Below are 23,411 nucleotides of genomic sequence, written 5' to 3'. Positions count from 1 at the left end.
ATTCTCAAAGGGTGGAGGTAGCAGCCAGACTGGGTTGACCTTCATCCTCTCATTGCGAGGACTGAGCCTGACAGTTGTTAAAACCAGACCCTTCGCTAGGCAAAGCCCAGTTCTGACGAAGGAATTCAGACTCGATGTATCATTGCTTTCAGAAGTCCAGTACGTTAGATGCTCAATCAGCTGGTGTAGACAAGTTCTGTACTGATGTCTAAAGCAAAAGTCAGTCACATAAACCCATGCAAAAAAACGCAATGAGAAAAACAAGGGGAAAAAAGGAACAAAAGGAACCAGTCTCACCTTGGAAGGGGCTAGATGCTACCTCCACCCTATGAGAATAGGTGTCTCAGGTAAGGACCAACACCCTTTCTCCATAGTGGTGGAGGTAGCATCAAGACTGGGACATACGAATGCTGGATCTGTCCTTTGGGTGGGATTTTGACTGGTTCGGCAGAGTGCCTATCCTGTGGACCGAATGGAGCACCCTGCAGCCAAAAACTGCATCCGCAGATGCAAAGGTGTCCAACTTATAATTTTTGATTAAGGGGGACGGGGTAGCCCATGTCGCCATCCTACAAATCTCTGCCAAGGAAGCTTGGGCCACCCAGGCAGCTGAGGTGGCAGCACTCCTTGTGGAGTGTGCAGTCAATCTACCTGGAACTGGACTGGGATTGATATGCTGCAGCAATACAGGCCCGTAGCCATCTGCCTATGGTGGCGGACGAAACCTTCCTGCCCACGGAAGCTGGCTGGAAGGATACAAAAAGTGTCTCTGATGTTCAAAACGGCCGAGTCCTTTTTAAATAAATCTTTAGAGCCCTCCTCAAGGTATGCCACTTTTGCTCCAAAGGATGAGTAGGACGGGGACAGAAATTGGTAACACAAGCTCCTGTGCTTGGTGGAAACAGGAGCACACCTTAGGAATGAAGGAGGGATCCAGCCATAGCACCACGCAGTCCTGGTGGAAAATGCACAGATCGTCTCTTACCGAGAGTGCTTGCAGTTCTGAAATCCTGATGGCCACCAGAAAGGATACTTTCAAAGTTAGGAACCTAAGGGAAACCTCTCGTAGAGGCTCAAATGGAGCCCCTGTAAAAGCGTCAAGAACTCTGGGCAAATCTCTTGAGGGATATCTGTGCACCACTGGCAGTTTAAGATTGGATGCTCCCTTAAGGAAACGATGCACCGTGGGCTGCTGGGACAGCAAAGTGGAACCTCCACAAGTCAATACGGAAGAAATGGCCACCAAATTGCCTTTGGATGGTGTTTGTGGCCAAACCCTTATCCAAACCATCCTGGAGAAATTCCAGAATGTGTGGGATAGTGGCCTTAGTAGGATCTAAAGGCTTACCAAAACACCAGGAACAGAATGGAATTCTAGGTGGAATCGTAGATACGCTTGGTGGACGGGCGTCATGCAGCCTGGATTGTCTGGATGACCCTGGAGGAGTAATTGTCCTCCTTCAGGATGCTCCACTCAAGCGCCAGGCAGTCAACTGGAACCACTTAGGATTGGGATGTTCCAATGACCCCTGCCTGAGGGAGATCCGGTCCCAAGTGATCCTCCAGGGCCTGTCCACCGAGAGAGTCCACAGATCTGCAAACCAAGACCTGCATGGCCAGTGGGGGGCAACCAGGACCACCTCCACCCCTTTCCAATGATCTTTGGATGACTTGAGGTAGGAGAGGAAGCAGGGGGAGGTGTAAAGGAGGCCCAGAGGCCATTTGCACTGTAGTGCATCCACCCCTCCAACTGCCATGCTGGGAACCAAGAGTAGAACCGAGGGAGCTGCGTGTTGTGGGGGTGGCGAAGAGATCTATCACTGGCATGCCAAATCGGTCCACAATGTCCGGGAAGATCGATGGGTGCAGGCGCCATTCGGCACTGTCCATAACCTCTCGGGTGAGCCAGTCTGCCTGAACGTTTGCCACCCCCGAAATATGCTCTGCGGTGAGAGACTGCAAGTTCATCTCAGCCCAAAGTCCAATTTCATGGCTTTGTCCATCAGGGAATGAGACCTCCCCCCCCCCGTTTATGTGCGCCTTGGCCGACATATTGTCCATCAGTACCAGAAGACCACTGTGTGTTGGAAATGGTGGAGAGCCAGGTGGACCGCTCGTAATTCCAACCAGTTTATACTGTGAGTCCAGTCCACCTGGTCCCATTGTCCCTGCGCCATCTGCTCCTGGAGGTGGGTCCCCCAGTCAAACAAGCTGGCATCTATGGTGACTGTCAGTGTGTCCTGGTCTTTAAACTGGCGTCCCCATGGTGACGTCCACCATAGGAGGGAATGGGAAACCTCTGCTGGGATGTGTACCTTGGCCAAGGAACAGCTTAAGAATCTCCTCTGAAACAGCAAGAGAAACCATTGGAGTTCTCTAGAGTGCAACCATGCCCAAGGAACTATCCCACTGGCGGACACCATGGTGTCCAGCAATTTCATGAGTGTGGCCAAAGAGCCCCTGCGTTCCTGCCAACTTGGCTTGCTAAGGATCTGAGAGATTCCTGATGGTCTAGTGACAAGAAGACTCTACAATCAATGGTATCAATTACGGCACAGAGGTGCACTAACCTGGTGGTCGGATGGAGATGACTCTTGGATATGTTAATTGAAAACCCATGGACCTGGAGGGCCTGCATAGTGGTCATAAGGTCCCTTTGAGACTGACTAGGTGATGAAGATGAAGGTGATGAAGATTGTATGAACATATCATCTAAATAGGCTTATAATTTGACAGGCATCTCTCGAAGCACAGCAACCAAGTCCGCAAGCACCTTGGTAAATACTCAAGGTGCCGAGGAAAGCCCGAAGGGCAACGCCATGTATTGGAAATGATGAACTAGATAGGAAAAATGTAGGAACTGTCTATGTTGGGGTAAGATGGGAATATGGAGGTTTGCCTCTGTTAAATTTATTGAAGTTAAAAAATTGCCGTGTCTAATGCTACACAAAATGGTCTGCAATGAATGCATCTTGAAACGTTTATAACAAATGAACTTGTTTAATTTCTTAAGATCAAGGATGGCTCTCCAGCCCCCTGAGGCCTTGGGGATAACAAAAAGTATGGAATAAAATCCTTGGCAGCGTTGATCCTCCAGCACCAGCTATAGGGCTCGTATATCCAAGAGATGTTGAATTGCCTCTTGACACGCATGAGGTGTCATCAAGCTGGGTTGTTCGATAACAGACAGGTCCTGTGCTGTTGCAAGTCCTGAAGCCAGAGGAGACAGGAACGGATGAAGAAGCGATGGTTGAGGCACAGACTGCCCACACTGCTGCCTGGTGACCACATTGTAATGTGAGGTCTGCCTTCTTGTCCACTGGTTTAAGGACATCTTCTGGCGCCCCCAACATATTGGCCAAGATATAGAGGGCAGTCGGCGGGGTGTCAATTGTCAGGACCAACAGGAATTGGGCCAGCTCATTAGCTACGTTGAAGAACTTTCTATCTGAGGCCGATAGGTTCAGACCAGTAGGAGCCGCCCATTGACATTGCACCAGGTCTACAAAGATCTTAGGTGTTGGTACCGTCTCATGGGAAAGAAAGAATTACAGGAAGCCTCTCTACCCTGTCATTCCCCAGGAGAGAGTTGCAAAGATAATTGCATCTGGGAATGCTGTGGTTTATCAGTAGAATGTGAGGAGGAGATCCTCTTAAAGGCAGCCTTTTTGTAAATGTGCTTCAATGCTTTTTCTTTTTGCTTTTCGTATCGAGAAGCAGATTTAGAGGACCTTTTAGATTTGCTAGCCTTCGCTGAAGCTTTTAAAGCTCTCTTGTGTGCCTTAGCTGGTCCTGAGGCTGTAGAGGTTGAAGGCCTGGGAGGTGATTGAGTGACCAAGGGCCCTTCTACCAATTGGGGGCTGCGAGCCTTGCCAGAGAGCTCTGCTGTGATGTCTGGTGCCTCAGAAGAAATGGCTGCCGCCATTTTGATAGGAGAAAAGAGTGCGAATACTAAAATGGCGCTTTGTGCCTTTTTGCAATGGTCCTGGGGTCACTGACAGAAGCAGCGGCTCGCTTTAGAACACCGCTCCTTAGCAAAACTCCGATCGCTGCTTTGAAGGCACGGGTCGCTCCGTGGCCACCAAAAAACGCTCATGTTATTTAGCTGTCAAAGCTGCTGCGGTTTGCCACTCGACTGGGGGCAGGAGCGGTGGAGCAGTTGCCCATGCGAAGTGAGTGTCCAGAATGCGGCGAAGTCAAAACGAAGAATCAGGGACCGCAATCAGGTGAGGCAGGAGGTGAACAAAGGGAGCACAGCAGTGGCAGGCACCAAGCAGCGAGCTACACGATCTAAAGGAATTAATAGCAAGCAGTCCAAGCCTCCCTCACCTTTCAAAGCCTTTATGCCCTGAGAGAGTTCATAGGCACAGACCCACAAGGCGCACTGCCCCTGCAAGGAGCTCCAGCCAGCCAGGGTCGCTTACAAGCACAATCCTAAGCCAATCCAGTTGAAAGTACTCACAAATCCAATATTTTTAAAGGCAATAATTCCTCTACAGACTGGAACAAAGCGATGATACATCTATCCTCATTGATGGACTGAGTAAGAACTGGGCTTTGCCTAAGCAACAGGGGTGTGGTTTTAACAACTGTTAGGCTCAGTCCTTGCAGTAAGTGGATGAAGGTCAAACCAGTCTGAATGCTACCTCCACCACTATGGAGAAAAGAACGAATAAAAAGAGAAGGTACAAGAGGAAAAATACAGAGGGAGATAAGGAATACAAGGAAACTAAGAATGACTTATAATTAAAGAAGGTAATGGAGGAGGAAATTAAGATGGTCTCAATAAATATAAATGGATTAATGTTCACCAGTGAAGAGAACTCAAATACTTACAAAACTACAAAGACTGGATATGGACATTGTATGTTTGCAGGAAGTACACATTAAAAACAGTATAGTAAACAATTAGAAAACCCAATGTAAGGGAAACTGTATTTATCACTAACCCACACAAAAAAGAGGAATTGCAATATATATTAAGGAAAGACTAAAAACAAAACAAATATATACAGACGAGGAGTGAAGAATTTTAATGACTGAGATGAAAACAGAACAAAAGCAAATACTACTGATCATAATATATGAACCAAATAATAATCAAAAGGAATTTTACAGAAACATACACAAAATAATGGAATTTAAATATGAAAACATATGCTTAACTGGAGATTTCAACGCAATTACGGATATTAAAACAGATTATAAAAGTAAGGACAAAAAAAAGAACATTGCCAGACTCATTTGTTGAAATGACGCAAGAACCGAGTTTACAAGATGCATGAAGAGAGATAAAAAGAACCAATATACATTCTACTCAAATCCACACAAATCATGGTCGAGGATCGATATGCCATGAATGACCCCAGGGCTAAGAAAAGAGATTGAAGAGATAGAGATAATGACCAACACCTGGGCAGATCAAAATCCAATAAAAGTAATATGGAAAGGCAAAAAGAAGAAACGGAGATGGACAATGAACCAAGAAATACTGAAAGAAAAAGAATACACACAAATGTTTGAAAAGGAAATGAAATTATTTTTCAAGATAAATAGAAAGGAAGATAGGTCGCTCCAAAATTTGTGGGACGCTACAAAAATGTATAGATGATGACTCACAATACAATATATGATAAAAAGAAATAAAAAAGGAAACAAAAACAAGAGATGGTGCAGGAAGATCTTAAAAAGATTAGAATTAGACTTACAGCATGAGCCTCAAAACAACTAAGTAAAAGAAAAAAGAGACTTAGCCAAACGTAAGTTTACCTTGACTATACAAGATGCAATGGCACAAAAGTTAAAATAGCAAAGCAAAATTACTTTGAACATGCAAACAAGCCAAAGTGTTGGCTGGCATATAAATTAAAAAAAGAAAAGGAGAAAAGAACAATACTTAAATTGCAAGATGAGGAGGGTATGACATACCACAGAAGAGAAGAAAAAAGAATATAACACCTTTTTTTTTTCAAAATCTATATTCCCAAAAAAACATTCCAGAAGACAATAATAAACAATATCTGGACAGGTTGAAATTAACTAAAATTGCAGAAGCAAAGAGAGAGAGATTAAAACAAACCAATAACTATGATGGAATTAGTGGAGGCAAGGAAGAAACAAAAGAATAGGTGGAGTTATACAAGACTGTACAGGAACCATTAGATGGGGTGATGCTAGAAGTATTCAATGAAGCATTTGTAGATGCAAAAATACCCAATTTGTGGACAGAAGCACTTATCACACTCATCCCAAAAGAAGATACAGACCCACAACAGATCAAAAACTATAGACCCATCTCATGATTGAACGCTGATTACAAAATATTTGAATCTATAATTGCGGAAAGTGTCAAAAAGGTCCTAAATGAGTTATATTCACATAGATCAAAATGGATTCCTATCCAAAAGATAGATAAAAAACAATTTGGGAACAATTATAAACACATTAGAATACTATGAGCCCCCCCCCCCCAAAAAAAAAGCAAGCCACATTAATTTTCTTGGACCAAAGGCCCAAAAAGCCTTTGATAATTTAAATTGGAAGTTTATTATTTTACAATTGGAAAGTATGTATTTTGGGGAGAAATTTGTGAAGATGGTGGAAAAATACACACCACCCAAACAGCCAAAGTAGTAATAAATGACGATACCACAGAAAAAATTAACATTGCAAAGGGGGTAAGGCAAAGTTGCCCATTATCATCCCTATTATTCATTCTAACCTTGGAGGTATTGTTAATAAAAATTAGAAGTGACCAGGAAATAGTGGGCCTGGAAATAAGAAAAGAATACAAAATCCAAGCATTTGCAGACGACTTAGTATTTATTCTGGAGCAACTGTTGGAGACAGGACCTAAATTATTGCAACAAATTGAAGAATATGGTAAAGTAGAAGGACTTAAAATCAATAAAAGTAAAACAAAGGCAATAACAAAGAATCTTACTAAAAACAGGAAAAATAATTGAAAGAAAGAATGGGCATACAATGGGACCAAAAAAGTAAAATATTTGGGAATTTGACTATCAGCCAGATGCTCCACAATTAAAGATAATTACAATAAATTATTTCAATAGATAAAAAAGGATTTGGAAATATGGAAAAATTTACAATTCTCCCTTATTGGAAGGATAGCCTCCATTAAAATGAACATTTTATCAAGAATATTGTTTCTTTTCCAAGTTGCACCAATGTAGGGAAAACGTTTTTCAAAGACTTAAATAAGTTAATTATCAAGCAATGACACTTACTTGGATTAAAGTTTGGATAGAGTTAAAAAATAAAAGGACTTTGATATTAAAAGGCTATGACCTATAGATAGGATGGCATGCTTTTTTATGGGACGGGAAAAACAAAACACTTATTTCCAGAAGCATTTAATCAGGGAAGCGTTGCTACAAGTATGAGAAAAATATTTTTTAAAAGCACAATAAAATACCAAATTGGCTATCAACGATGGAGGCATTAATCTATCCAAACGTATTAGATATGGACAAAATAAAAAGTTAGAAAGATTTACTAAATGATCAGGGGGAAATTGAAAAAAAAACAAGAACCAAAAGAACAGGGCATAGATATAGATTGGTGGCCATAAGATCCAGGCCAGATATAGGAAAAATGCAGAACAAAATGAATTCTAAAAAGAACTGCAAGAATTAGATAAGATATTACAAGGTACAGAGCACAAATTAAGAAAATATATAATTACTTATTGAATTATAGAATGGAGGAGAAGGTAGTTAAAGAAAATATGATAACATGGGCCAAAAACGTTGGCTATAATATCGAATTGAAGAAATGGAATACAAATTATAAATTTACAATGTCAGTAGCTTATAAGGAAAATATGTATAAAGTGTTTTACAGATGGCACCTCCCTCCAGCGAGACTGGCCCAAATGTACCCAAATACGTTACCAGATTACTGAAAATGCAGACAAAACCAAGGAACATTCAGAATATTGGACTAGAATAAGAAATTGGCTAGAAAAAAATAACTAAACAGCAAATAGACATGAAACCAGAATTTATTTTTATTGGGAATATTTACAGGGAAGTATGATAGGAAAACATAATATTTAATTTTACATATTACAACAGCAGTGAGAATAATGTATGCACAACTTTGGAAAAATAACGATATACTAACAGAGGAGAACGTGATAAAGTAAGTTTTAGAGTGTGCAGAGATTGACCATTGGCTTACCTGAATGGTCGTTCTCTAGGCGCTGTGGGAGTGTCCAAGCATGATACTTCAGCTTGCTGCCCAAGGACTGAGTTCAAAGTTTGTGTAGCCACGCCTCCTGCTCCCTTTAGAGGTTCAGTTTAAAAAAATGAAGGTATGAGACCCAGAAGGATGCTGTACGGAGAAATATCTATGCCAAGGAGGTGATGAGTCATGCACCCGCAGGCGACCCCAGGGTGCCTAGAGAACCACCAGGTAAGTGGTGGTTCTCTAGGTAAGCCAACGGTCATTCTCCTAGGCGCTGCTTGGAGTGTCCAAGCATGGGACATACCCAAGCTATGTAGTCCCAGGTTGGGAAGAAGGAATGTCCTGGTTAGCAAGAGCCGCGAGGACCCGCTGTAAAATTCTCCTTCCAAATGAAGCCTCGGCAGAGGCAAAGGAGTCCAGTCTCTAATTTCGAATGAACGGAGATGGTGATGACCAGGTATCAGCCCTACAGATCTCTTAAATAGGCGCTTGTGTGGCCCAAGCGGCCATAGTTGCGGCGCTCCTTGTGGCATGTGCTGTTATACGAGGAGGAACAGGTCTAGCTTGATGCTCGTAAGCTAGCTCAATGCAAGCACGCAGCCAACGTCCTATGGTGGAAGATGATACCTTCCTGCCCATGGAGGTGGGCTGGAATGATATAAAGAATGACTCTGATTTGCGAAAGGAAGCAGTCCTTTTTTTGTATACCTGCACAGTGCGTCGCACATCCAATTTGTGCCAGATCCGTTCCCTGGGATGTCTGGGGTGCGAGCAAAAGTCGGGGAGGATGACCTCCTGTGTTCTATGGAATAAGCTATTAATTTTCGGTAGAAAGTATTTTAGACCAGCTGGCCGGTGGGAGGCATGTGTGTATGCGGAGCTGAGCTGGGGTGACAGCTTGTGTGCCCACAGAGGGAGCTGCCTGCCATCTCTGGCAAGGGTGCCATAGGTTCACCATCATGGTTGTATACAATACCCATACAGCAGAAGCCAGAACCAGAACTCAGAAGCGATATTCACAGCAGAGGCAAAGCCAACAGAGGCAAAGCCACTCTTATATACAATAGCAATAGCAATAGCAATAGCAGTAGACTTATATACCGCTTCATAGGGCTTTCGGCCCTCTCTAAGCGGTTTACAGAGAGTCAGCATATTGCCCCCAACAATCTGGGTCCTCATTTTACCGACCTCGGAAGGATGGAAGGCTGAGTCAACCCTGAGCCGGTGAGATTTGAACCGCTGAACTGCTGATCTAGCAGTAGCCTGCAGTGCTGCATTTAACCACTGCGCCACCTTGGCTCTACAAATCAGTCAAGCTAAGGCACACAGACTCAGAGCTGACTGGGTCACCAAACAGTCACCATTGGTTGACTCATTACCATGTCTATTCCAATTCATGAACTCTCATACACTGACAATAGATGTGTCTTCCAGAGTGGTAGAAGGGAAGCGAAAGAATGGATATGCAATAGTAGAAATGAAGAAATTTTGGTGGGAGCTGGAAAGTTACCTTTAAGTTGGTCTGCGCAGACTTGTGGATGAATTTTACAATTAAAAACACTATTTCCAAATTAATGTTGGAAACTAGGATGCCATGGATCAAATGTTAACCCTTGGCCTTGCTTAGAATTCGAACCCGCCCTAAAAGGGCTACTGGTATTTCACCTTATGAAATGATGTTTGGATTACTATTCTTGGGCAGAGTGGGAGAGGTTCCACTATATGAAACTAAAGATAAGTTGTAAATAACTATATACTGGGGTTGTCTTCTTCATTTTACCTCGGGAAAGAAAGGACTTTTGACTCAAACTCCACCTTTGGACTTTACGGTGCATTCTTATAGAGCTGGAGATTGGGTCCTAACCAAAACTTAGAAAGAGGATAAGTTAAAACCAAACTGGAAGAGACCATTCCAAGTGCTGTTAGCCACTGAAACTGATGAGAACCCGAAAAAGGGGTGGGCATATCACACTAAAGAGACCAGTGAAAGAATCAACCGACTGTTCAACAAACTGATGGTTCCAATGGTAGTGGTTCCTATTAATGTTTCACAGATTCTAATGAATACATTCATTAGATGTATTCATTATGGAAATTTTATTCTAAGGGAGAAACTGTTAGAACAAATATGGATACAAGAAATAATGGGAAGCCTATATGTCCATGATTGGTGTATCTGAGGGAATTTAACTACCAGAGGTGGCTGGTATGGAAATACTTTGGTCAATGTTACCATGACTCCTGAATCATGTAATAGAACTAATATAAAAAGCGGCATCAGGAACTTATTCCACATGTTTAAAAATGATTATCTATATAAAGTGTATAAGAATTGGACTAGTGATGAGGCGGCGGGGCTACTTGCCACCACGAATGGCTGCTTCAATGGAGAGCTCCATGAAGAGCAGCTGGGTTTGGCATCTGGGAGGTTTCTGTTGCAAGATTTTTGTAAACCAGTGGTTTCCTGAAGGGAAAACTGAAGAAGGGTGGTTTGGCATGACCATAGGACAGCAGTTCGTGGTCTAGGCTTGAAATCTCCTTCATAATCCTGGGCATGGAAGAAGACAATCTGTAATGGCCATCCCAGAGTGCTGACAACTGTTCGAAGCAAGCGGGGATTAAGCAGAGAAAGCTGAAGGAGTTGCAAGTGGCTTATCAGATTCCTGATCTTGGTGGAAGCTATTTTATTCTAAAATAACCCAGGAGGCTAAGGGGCTTGAAGCAAGGACTGGGGGTGGATTTTTCCTTTCTATCCACCCCGTCTATAGCCATGAGAGAAAAGTGTTCCAGCAAAGATCAAAGATCGAAGCAGAGGTTGGAGACTTTTTCTTTTCCCCTAGGATATACTTTAAGAGAAAGCAGAATATTTGGTGACTATACCCCTTGGATAGCAGAGGCCTGACCATTGGAGGACATTGATACTAACCTTTGGACATTATTAAAACAAACAACTGGAGAGAAAGAAAGGAAATTAAATGGACTAAGGGGATTCAGTATATTATATAACTACTTAATATAGGAGGGTCATATGTAAGGTTGAATTTAAGGGTTAGGAATTAATCTTATAATGCCACTATCAAAGAAACATTATTATTGTCATTGTTATTCCTATAAGATTATTAACTCTACTTTCTTGATAGTATTGGCATTATTATTAAGATGGATTGATCACAATATAATTAATAATTATAAAGAATTCACTCTTAGAATTTACTCTTATATTAATAGAAATATAGTAATATTACAAGTGATATATATATGTATATGTATATGTGTGTGTGTGTGTGTATATATATATGTGTGTGTGTGTGTGTGTGTGTGTAATATAGTATACTAATCTACTGACATATAGATGATACTACCCTTTAATTATCCTTAAAATTGATTACTGAGTAGAGAAGAGGGAGAAGGCGAGGGAGGGGGGAAAGGAAGGAAGAAAGAAAGAAGGACTGAAGAAAGTTAAGAGTGAGAGAAGAAAGTGGGAGTTCTGGAAAATAACGAAATTAGAAATCCATTTTTTTTAAAAAATGACAAGCCTTACAAATTTAACCAAAATTGGCATGGGGAGGAAGCCAGCATCACAGACATCTTTAGCGGCGGCCAGCCCCTCGAACCAGAGATCCTCTGAGGATATGCTCCAGAGAGAAAGATCTAATTCAATGAAGGATCATCAGATGATATTACAGGCTAAGCAAGAAACAATGGCTAGAAAACATGAGGAATTAAAAAAGGATATCGGAGAAGTAAGAAATGACACTGGGGAACTAAAGGAAAAAATGCAGATGGATGATAAATTTGAAGTTTCAGGAACAGATTAATAAAAACAAACAAAGAATAAATGCAATAGAAGGAAGGATGGAGAAGGAAGAGAAAAGAATGGAGGAGCTGAATTCTAGGTTGATCCAGGTGAACAAAGAACTTGAGCTAACGGGGCTCAGAATCAGAGAAAGAGGCCCAATTTCTATGATTTCAGCACGTAAAGAAAAAGGAGAGGATCTACCAGATACGATGGCAGATCTTATGGCAAAGGCTTTGGGAATAGGAAAGGATGAGAGGGCCAGTGAGATTGATGAGACATATAAATCCAGAGAAACTACACAAAAAAAAAAACAATCTCCCAAGGGAAGTTCATGTAAAGTTAGTTAAGAAATCAGTATGCGACGAGGTGCTGAATAGAAGAAGAGACGACCCGATAGTACACAATCAACTACAACTAACAGTCCTAAAACAGGTACCAAGGAGTATCAGAGAACTAAGAAGGCCCTATCAATTTTTAACATCGGTGCTGAATAAATATGAAATTAACTTCAGATGGTTGATGTCGGAGGGCATACTGGTAACTTGGAGAGATAGAAGATTCAGAACAGACACAGTAGAACAAGCGGAAGAATTCTACAATCAATTTGTTGGTCAGGAGGTGAGGAAGATGAAGGAGAACTGTTGGAAACAAGGATGCAAGGACTTAAAGCACAGATAAGAAAAGGAACTAGCGGAGACAAGAAGCTGTTTTAGAGAAAAAAGGGGAAGAACCAAAAGAACTGAGAGAGATAAGGGTAACAAGAAGCACATGACCTAAATACACATAGAATCATGTCGAGAGAAGTCAAAATCCTATCACTGAATATTAATGGTCTAAAGTCACCCCAGTAAAGAAAAACAACCTTCAATAAATTAAAACGTCTGAATTATGATATAATTGCATTACAAGAGGTCCATATAACCAAACGACAGATCCAGATCTTGGAAGATCCTAGATTGGGTAAACTTTACACGGCATTAGCTGATCAAAAGAAAAGAGGAATAGCGTTATATGTTAAAGACACGATCCAAACTAAACCAATCTATCATGATGAGGATGGGAGACTATTAATTGTAGAAATAATGTTAAACCAAAAAAGTTGTTTCTGGTTGTAATATATGCACCTAATGAAGATCAGGAAAAAATTATTATAGATTACATAGCATTATCAGAGAGATGGGAAATGAAAATGTTTGCTTAATGGGAGATTTCAATGCTATAATTGACCAGAAATGGGGCTATAAAAGTGGAAATAAGAGAAAAGGAGTTAGGAGAACTTTGCCCAGGTCGTTCTTCCAAATGGCCGAAGAATTAAATATCTATGACATATGGCGAGAAAGGTGTCCAGAGGGAGAGCAATATACCTTCTACTCAAACAGACATGAATCCTGGTCAAGGATAGATATGGTCTGGATGTCGATGGAGTTAATTTCGGAAGTGAAGGAGATAGACATAGAACCCAATCTATGGGCTGACCACAATCCCATGAGGATTACATGGAAAAAACAAAAGGGCAATTATCATAGAACAATCCTAAAAGCTCAAGAATATATTAAAAGAGTCAATCAGGAATTGAGATTTTTCTTCAAAGAAAATTGGCCAGGAGACACATCCATACAAAACCTATGGGATACAACTAAGGCATTTATAAGAGGGATCGCGATATTGGCTACAGCTAGGAAGAAAAAAATTGAGAATCAAAAAACAAGAGAGTTGAAAGAAAGATACAGAAATTTAGAGAGTGAACTTCAAAAGAAACCGCAAAATAGAAGTATAAAAGAAAGTATGGAATTGATTAAACATGAATTGGCTATATTTGAAAAAGCAAAACTGGCACAGTCTATAAAAAAAGCAAAACAAAATTTCTTTGAGAATGCAAATAAACCATGGCGGTGGCTAGCCTATAGGTTGAAGCAAGAGAATTGGATCAATAAATTACAAGATGAAAAAGGCAAGATCTGCTATCAACTAGAGGAAAAGAAAGGATTACCCAAAAGTTCTATGAACAATTATATAGAGAAAACCGAGACTATACAAAGGAAGGAATACTACAATATCTGAAAAAGTCAGATTTGCTAAAGATACCAGAGGAAGTAAAAGATATGCTCAATGATGAAAGAAAAATATCAGAGATAACTGAGGCCATACAAAGACAAAAGAATAATAAAGCAGCAGGGCCAATGGACTGCCAGCGGAAATATATAAACAATTCCAGGATATGCTTGTTCCAACGCTGCTGGAGGTTTATAATGCTATGTTGAAAGAGGCGAAGACACTGCTATCATGGATGGAGGCTAACATTGTCTTATTACCTAAGGAGAATTCAGATCAGATGTCTATACAAAACTACAGACCAATTTCATTGCTAAATGCAGATTATAAGATTTTTGTTCTGATAATTGCAGAACGGTTGAAAAAAATCCTCACATTGTTTACCCACACAGATCAAAATGGATTCCTTCTCAGAAGAGAAATTAAAAACAATATGAAAACTATGCTGGACATTGTTGAATATTATGAAGTACATAATGAAAAACAGGTTGTGCTACTTTTTTTCGATGCCCAAAGGGCATTTGACAATGTGAACTGGGAACTTTTACACCAACAATTGGAACACATGGAATTTGGGGATAAGTTTATAAAAACGATCAGAGCAATATATACAAATCAAAAAGCCAAGGTAATAATTAATGGTGAATTAATGCAAAGTATAGCAATACAGAAAGGTACAAGACAAGGTTGCCTTCTATCCCCGCTGCTGTTCACATTAACCCTAGAAATTCTAGCTAGGAATGTGTGTAAAGAGGAACAGATAAAGGGACTGGAAATTAAAAGGGAACAATTTATTGAGGAATTGACAGAGTTTGGGAAAGTAGCAAGTCTAAAGATAAATATGACAAAGACTAAAATGTTGGTTAAAAACATGACATCTGAATTGAGAGAGGAGTTAACAAAGAAATTGGGTATTCAAATTGTCAAAAAAGTGAAATATCTAGGTATACATTTATCAGAGAGATGTGTGTCCATCAAAGAAGACAACTATATTAATTTGATCAGTAAAACTAAGCAAGACTTAGAAAGGTGGAAAAACCTACAATTGTCCCTGATGAGTAGGATCGAAGTCATAAAGATGAATGTATTACCAAAATTTCTTTTTCTGTTTCAGAACATTCCCATTAAATTAGAAAAAGGTTTTGGCTGGTGATTGTTTATTTCCAAACTAGACGACAACTACCACAACATCAAATAAAAACAAGGATCCACAAACACTGGCTGTCAGTCAAATGCCACAATACCAAATCCTTACTCTCTAGCCACAACATCAAACATTACCAGTTCAATTGAAGCAATACAAACATCATTGGCCACGCTAACACCCGCCATGCTCATTGAGCTGAGCTAATCAAAGCTGCACACTCCACAAGCAATTACATCAACAGACACATTGATCTACAATCAACCTACAAACCCCTCAGAATCCAAATCAACAGCACACTCAACCAGAAACAGCACCAACCCTCCAACCAAACCACACAGATCCCCACCAGTTCACCTTCGAATGACCCTGGCCTGATGTAACCTCCCTATCACAAGACCCACAATAAGACTCTCACTAATGACTCACACAAGACCCATCACAAGACCATCACTTGACACACCCAGACCTGAGGCCATTATAAACAGAAGAACACTGACACTGACATCCACTAAACTCTGCTGAAGATGTTAGCTAGCCTAGTAACGAAACATTTGGAAACCAACCCACAAGCTCAGAAAAAGAACCTTCACCCTCACTCAGATCTATTTTTCCCAGTTTCATGTATTTGGTATATTTTTATATTACTGCCCTCTAAATTAAAAAACATGGTTTTCAAGCATTAGGCACAGAATAAAACGTCAACAGAATATAAACATACATATTTCAATTAAAACCACAACTGCATTCCAAAATGATTTTATATGATGCACTAATCTTTATCACAGAATATAACACACCCATTTTGTTCTTATGTATATATAACCCCACCATTTCATTGCCAAGAAAGCCTGTTCCCCTCTGGTGAAATTGTGACTTCTGTATGCCTCTTTAACAGAATAATAGTTTAAATTATTGTACCAATTTACAGGAAAGTTTGTCATCTCTGAGATAAGCATTATACTAAGTTTACATTAAGGAGCTAAAAGCCAGAACGCACCACATATTAATAACTTTCTCTCACTAATTCCTGTGATTTTTGACAATAGACATTTACCAGAGTTCCATTATCTGAATAAATTCTGCAGATAATCTGGACCCATTTTGAACCCAAAATGTAATGGGATACCAGATATAGTCAGGCCAGAAACCTCCCCAACTATATATGCAACACAGATTTAACACTGAAAATATTCTACAAAATCTAGTAGTTATGGGGAACTGGCTAGAATCTGGGAAACTTGGAGTTCTAGGCCTCTTTTAATAATTGTTCCCTAATCACTGGGTTGACATGAATGACTATAGAAAATAAATCAGAGAAAGGGAGGAACAAAACAAAAAATTCTAAAATTGTTAGAAATAACTTTTCTTTCCCTATTGGATTCTTCTTCCTTGTAAAGCTTGTCCATCCAGTTTTGTTCCCCCCCTTTCTGTCTCCTCCATTTCTCTTATCGAAAAAAAGTATCCCATTTCCACTTTTGGTTTTTTGTTTTCTTCTCTTTTCAAACTGTTTCTTCTGAAAGGAGGGAAGGGGATGCATACATGTGGCACAGGGCAAGATTATCTGCGGAACCGCCTTTTCTTAAGAACATATGTATACCCATGAAAGCTGACTGGGTGATTTTGGGCCAAACTCATCTCACAGGGATTTTGTTCTGGGGAAAACAGGAGAAAGAAAGAATATTAGATGTATTCCTTGTTTTGAGTTATACATAAAAACAATAAAGGTGGGATACAAGGAAACAAACAAGGAAACGGGATTCAGGAATTTTCAAATTGACAGTCCAAGAAATTCAAAACTGTTGTGCGCTACTATTTATTAATTTTATTAGACTGGTACATCAAAAGCATCCTCTCAATTTTAATTTTAAAAATATACATCTGAAAAGCAATTGAAATACAATAATTACTTTGTTATAGAAGTAATCCTTGATTTATGACCATAATTGTAACCAGAATTTCCGCAATTCTGTATGGTCATAAATGTGAGTCATCACATAACCACCTCCATTTAAATCCAAGACACTGCTACAGTCACAAATGCTAACTGGTTGCCAAGCACCCAAATTACTACCACATAACTGTGGAAGTGTTACGATACTTGTTAGTAAGGTTGTAAGTCACTTTCTCTGAGGTCATTGTAACTTAGACTCTAGCCCAGAACAGACAATAGAAGGAACAGCTTCCCTGAATCAAGCCAATACCTATTAACTTCAAGTTGTTCATATAACTAAATAATTTATCATTACATTTTTACTAACATTTCTATCACAATTTTTAACAATTTCATCAGCTTGCCTTAATTTTTGTATCTTCTACCTGCTTTCAGAAGTATTTAAACATGTGTAGTATTTTTTTAAGCATGCATTTCTGGTTTATTGAAAGATTTTATTATCCAAGATAAATAACAAGGTAGCCAGGGCCTATAAATCATGAAGGAATCATGTCTACCAGCCAATGCCATCTGGCTACTACCCGGGGGAGGGCCTTCTCTGTTGCAGCTCCGGCCCTTTGGAATGAACTCCCCGCGGAGATTCGGACCCTCACCCCTCTCCAGGCCTTCCGGAAAGCCGTCAAAACCTGGCTGTGCCGGCAGGCCTGGGGTTGATGAGTTCCCCTCCCCTCTCGACTTGTATGGCCGTATGACTTGTGTATTTTAATTATATGTATTGTGTTTGTATCCCCTTTCCCCTTTTGAGTTGTTCGCTGCCCTGAGTCCCTCCCGGAGAAGGGCGGCATACAAATAAATTAAATCTGAAATCTGAAGGAAGACAAATGATATAATTCAGATATTAAACTATAAGTGTAGTTAAACAAATATTAAAGGAGTAAGATTAGAAAGCTGAAAAAAATATTTTCTTAGGAATTGTTACTTTGGATTTTGCAAAAGTGAATACATCCTAATGTTTTTTTTTAAATTATAGGTAAAATAGTACAATATTTATATATTCTCAGTGTTTACTATTACAATTTCTGTAATAGGGAGACTTGTGTTAAAAATATGTATGGTATCAGATCCCTATACTACCACTCTCAAATCCATGGACAATAATGCAATTCTTCTTCTCAGGAAACAAACACTAATTTGCCCAAGAAAAGTACACTTTTTAAATACATGCTTGTTCCAATTATTTACATTTTTATGCACAGAGCACTGAATGTGGACTATACTTCAGTTGCAATGTTGAAATTGCCAAGAATGCTATGTGTTTTATATACTTTATTTCCCACAACAAAATCATTTTTTTTAAAAAGCTGGCTTAATTTTCATTGATTTTATTTCATTGACTTCCAATATCTTGTCATCTTTAGGCAAGCCATAGACAACATGGAGAAGGTGAACTGTGGGGGAAACGTGAAGAAAGAGAAGAATTAAGGTACCCATATATAAGAAAAATATAATGCGAAGTTGTGAAAAACATCTGGGTAGAATCATTGAAAGGATAAAAGTTCAAATAAACTCTAAATTCAAGTAGGACATTTTTAAACACAACAAAGGAACCTAATGAAATTAATTTGGCAAAATTGAAACCATTCAATACCCTGAACAGTATCCAAACTACTGTGGCATGAGTTTTTACAGTCAACAACAAAATTCAGAGTAGATGATAAAAACAGGTAATAGAAATACCAGTATATATCCACACATATAGTGAATATAATATTTTCTTAAATTCTCAAGTGGAAAGTGTACCATATACAAAAATATCATTGGCAAATGTTACAATTATCAAACATATAATTATCATTCTTATGTTCAGTGCTAAACTTGCTTGCACTTCAGTGTTTCATAAACATTCATACATATAACACATGCGGACAGATGTTTGTTTCAGCAATAGGTTTAAATGAAGTATCATTTCTAATTATTGCACTGATTCAAGAAAACAGCAGAAGGAATGCAATTACTCCCACATGCAAACACATGATAGAGAAAAAGAGCATGGGAATATATATATAGATTATATTAATACATACAAAATTGTCTTACATCAGAATGTTTTACTTTACCCGCTGTTAGTGTTTCTCTGAAAACACAACCTACCCCAATAATAAGCCCAACCCAAATCTTTGGAGGTTGGGCCTAATATTACCCCTACCCCTACAATAAGCCTGGGGAATGGGCTTAGCCAGCACAAGTGGGGTGCAGGGACGGAACTGTCCAGCTGCAGCCCCCTGGCCCCTTAGGGCAGCACAAATACCGCTTTTGCCCTTCTCTTTCTGAGCGCAGCACTTCTACTTTTTGGGCCAGTTCCCCAAAACCAGTATCTCCGCAGCCAGCTGCTTTGCTTTTCCCCTCTTTTTGGGAGGCTTGTGTGGCGGCGGCGGCGGCACAGGAGAGGCAGGCAATCTTCAGTACAGCTGCAGGCAAGCCAAGAGACAGTGGGATGAACAGGCCAGTGCACTGGGATCGCCTCTGCCTCCACCTACTACTAGTGTCACCACACAATCCTCCCATGAGGAAAAAGAGGAAAAAGCAAAGTGGCTGGCTGCAAGCTGCCAGCTTCAGGAAGTAGCCCAACAAGCAGAAGTGCCACGCCCAGAAAGAGATAGTCGAAAGTCTGTAGAAACCCCCCCCCCCAATTTTCCTACCAATCATTCTTTATTTGGGATCGCAGGACCCTCTCTTTCCCTCCCCCCTCACACCCCCACCCCCACCAAGGCAGCCACATCCCTTCACTAACCTGCTTTCCAGCTGTATTCTCCGCTGCGCATGCAGGGCAAGAAGTCTGGGGGACTATGGTCAAAAAAATAGTAGAGACCTTCCAACTTCGCAAGATTTTTTTTTTTTAATGAGAAGTTGGAAGGTCTGAACTACTGTACAATATACATTTTTTAGACTTCTTGCCCTGCATGCAAAGTGGAGAATGAAGCTGGAAAGCAGGTTACTGAAGAGATGTCGCTGCCTTGGAGGGGGTGGGATGTGTATGAGATGTTTGTGAGTGTGTTTGAGAGAAGGGGGGAGGAGAGTGTGTGTGTGTCCTGCGATCTCGAATAATGAACGGACGGTAGGAAAACGGGGGAGAGGGTGTTCTTGCAGACTTTTTTTGAATTTTCCCAGAGTCTCTGCTGCTTCTGCTTTTGGCTGCACGCAAAGAAAGCAGCAGAAGCAGCAGAAGTATTTCTTTCTCTCCACCAAACTCCACTAGAAATGAGTCTTTGGGGCCCTGCAAAGCATCCTGCTCCAAGAGGCTTCAGCTGCCCGACAAGTCTCACAAAGACTCATTTCTGGTGGAGTTTGGGGGAGAGTAGTAGTATCAGCCGAAACATAGGACTTTTATGTACGTGAAGGTTTCATTCTATCAAAGATATAGCTACTGAAATATACAGATGGTCCTCAACTTACCACTGAGCCCAAAATTTGTTGCTAAATGAGACATTTGTTAAATGAATTTTGCCTCATTTCATGACCTTTCTTGCCAGTTGTTAAATAAATCATTGCAGCTGTTAAGTTAGTGAAACGTTTAAGTGAATCAGGCTTCCCCATTGACTTTGTTTTGCAAAAGGTTGCAAAAGATGATCACATGACCTGAGTACACTGCAACCATCATACATGAGAGTCTGAATTTTGATTACTTGACCATAGAGATACTGCAACGATCAGGTGAAAAATAAGTCAGATTTTTCAGTGCTCTTGTAACTTTGAATGGTCACTAAATGTGCTGTTGCAAGTCGAGGATTACCTGTACTGGACAAGGAACTAGAAAGATATCAATATAGCTAAGATCTATATGTGAATCCTGTTAAGTTGCAAATAACCTCCTAGCAATAGCTGCCAGAGAAACTTGTTATAGTATGCTCTCAAATACCAGATTACATTTTAGATGAACAAGGTGTTATCTTTATCTGGTAGATATGTCTGCTATATAGAAAAAATACTGCAAGCAGTGCAATAAGCAGGCTATACACTGTAACAACAGTACCTTCATAGAGACTATTATATTACATTACATTATTATGAAAATGATTAAACTGTTATCTCACCCTTTCTCCAAAAATCTAACTCCCCCATTCTTTCAACGGGTAACCTTTGACAACAGGATTAGGCAAATGAGCCCCCATCTCCCACGCACGGAATTTCAACCTTTCCAGTCCAATACATTGCCTGCAAATGCTCTTATATATAGATCTAATTATACAATTATGCATCTGAGTGAAGCAAACACTACCCATTTAATGCCATCCTATGTCTGTTACTGTGTAAAAAGGTCCACATTTTTCTTTGCAACTGCTGTCCTCGCTGCGGTAGATTTATCGTGGTCCCTCTCCATTCCTTCGCAATACCACTTTTTAATCTTACTAGTATGACAATCTGTATTTAAATGAAAACGGTTAATCCCAGTATCTCCGTTCTACGAGAAAATGCGAGATAGATTTACGGCCTATCCTCCACAGTGAGTTGGCGACTGAAAAACTGAAGACCTCTTCCCGGCTGACCGCCCGGCCGAATGTCCTTCATAGCGCCTCGGCCTTTCCTTCCTCCACCCGCTTCGCCTTCGCCGCCGGGATTGTTGGGAGGGACACCAGCCAGCCTCACCCCAAGGGGAGTTTTCATGCTTAGCTGCATCTTATTCCCACCCCGCACTCACCCGTCCAGCCATTGCTCATTCAGCCCAGGTTAAGCAGGAGGGAATGGATTTCTTAGAGCGCTAGACGGGTGCGGTTCTTGGATCCACCCGCTTCATTCACAAAAAAATGCAAATAAACAGACGGCGCTTAAAGGACACGCTTCCTCGAAGCCGAGAAGGTGGCCACTCACGGCAAAGGAAGGGGAGAGGGGGACAAGATGGGACCAGTGTCGATGAATGCTCTAAATCCCGCCTTCCACCCTTTGGTAGGCACGATCTGTTAAAAAAGCGCAACCCCACCCTGGCTTCAACGGCCCCCACGAAACCGATGTCCGAAGTGGGGATGACTCGGATGATGGCTCAAAACCACCACCAGCCTTCGAACGAGGCCCCGATTGGTGCTCTTACAGCGTCAATCACCCCATGGGCCTGAAGAATATTCTGTTCCTTTCCCCCGGCTCCAATCCTCCCCAGTTATCTCCGAGGGGATCCATTCCCAGCCTTAAAGGCGCAGGAGGAGATCCTTCAGCCGCAACCTCTCCCCGTGGTTTAAAGGAAAGGTGCCGTAATGATTGGGCAATAACTGTCATGCCGCGATCTTCCAGGAAGCCTCTGCGCCAGATACTGACCTGTGTTTGAAAAGAGAAGAAGAAAACAAGAATAAGGAACGAATGACCCCACGGAAGTTGCCGTTGGCGAGGAAGAGGAGTAGAACAGCCCTCGGCGCTACCGCTACGGTGCGCGCGCCACCAACAAAGTCAGCTCATGACGGAACGCGCCATCTTGGAATTTTCACATAGTAACCCACGTGGTTCAGACTATTTTTTTTTCTTGCTCCCTTTAAGCCAATCGGAGAATGAAGCTATTAATAGACACACTCCGATTTTTCCTCTTCCGCAGTCCCTCGCGGCTCGCTTCCCTCCCACCCCCTTTCAGAAGGGAAAGGGAGACAAGTTTTGTAGCCTTGGGATTGCACAGTATTTGGAAGATTTCGGAAGTAGGAGGTCCATCATTTAATTGATATAAATTCTTCGCATTACTGGGGTCTTTTCATACGAGTCGGGGGAAGCAGCAGTCTGCCGTCCTACGCATATGCTAAATACGTTGAAACATTTCAAACTTGACTGAATTCCTATGATGTAACACTGCTCTGGAACCTTGTATTCTCATTGATTTTTTTAAAAAACTGCCGAAGTGATCAGTGCAGTCTTTAAACAGTGTTGACAAATAAGCCAATTCCAATGGACCTAATGAAACTTATTTATTTATTTTTATTTACTTATTTGATTTGTCAATCATTTACAAGATAATAGGTATAAGAATAAACATGAGTATGAATGAAATGGGTATGAATAAATGGGAACAGTAGGACAGGGACGGTGGGCAGGATGGTGGTCTTACGCACGCCCCTTACAGACCTCTTAGGAATGGGGTGAGGTCAATAGTAGACAGTTTAAGATTAAAGTTATGGGGATTTGAAGATGTAACAAGGTAGTGCATTTCAGGCATTGATAAGGTGACCAGATTTTCAGATTGGTAAAGAGGGACACCTTTGACCCGGGGGGGGGGGGGGGATTAAAAATTTTATACGGAGCAACAAAAATTTTCATACAACGCAAAAATAGTATTGTAATATTTT

The 23,411-nt window shown here is 40.8% G+C and overlaps 1 protein-coding gene across 5 annotated transcripts in view; it reads right to left on the bottom strand.

The window, feature by feature from the left end:
* Positions 1-22,577, bottom strand: part of HDAC4 (histone deacetylase 4) — a 286,678-nt gene extending 264,101 nt beyond the window's left edge. For all 5 annotated transcript variants that reach the window (XM_032214587.1, XM_032214590.1, XM_032214588.1 and 2 more), the window contains exon 1: positions 22,402-22,577. The gene's annotated coding sequence lies outside the window, so the exon portion shown is untranslated. The remainder of the gene's footprint in view (positions 1-22,401) is intronic.
* Between the last annotated feature and the right edge of the window lie 834 nt (positions 22,578-23,411).

Source organism: Thamnophis elegans, chromosome 3 (genome assembly GCF_009769535.1).
Source record: "Thamnophis elegans isolate rThaEle1 chromosome 3, rThaEle1.pri, whole genome shotgun sequence".
In the NCBI taxonomy this organism is placed as follows: Eukaryota; Metazoa; Chordata; class Lepidosauria; order Squamata; family Colubridae; genus Thamnophis; species Thamnophis elegans.
This window is presented reverse-complemented; position numbering and strand designations above follow the sequence as displayed.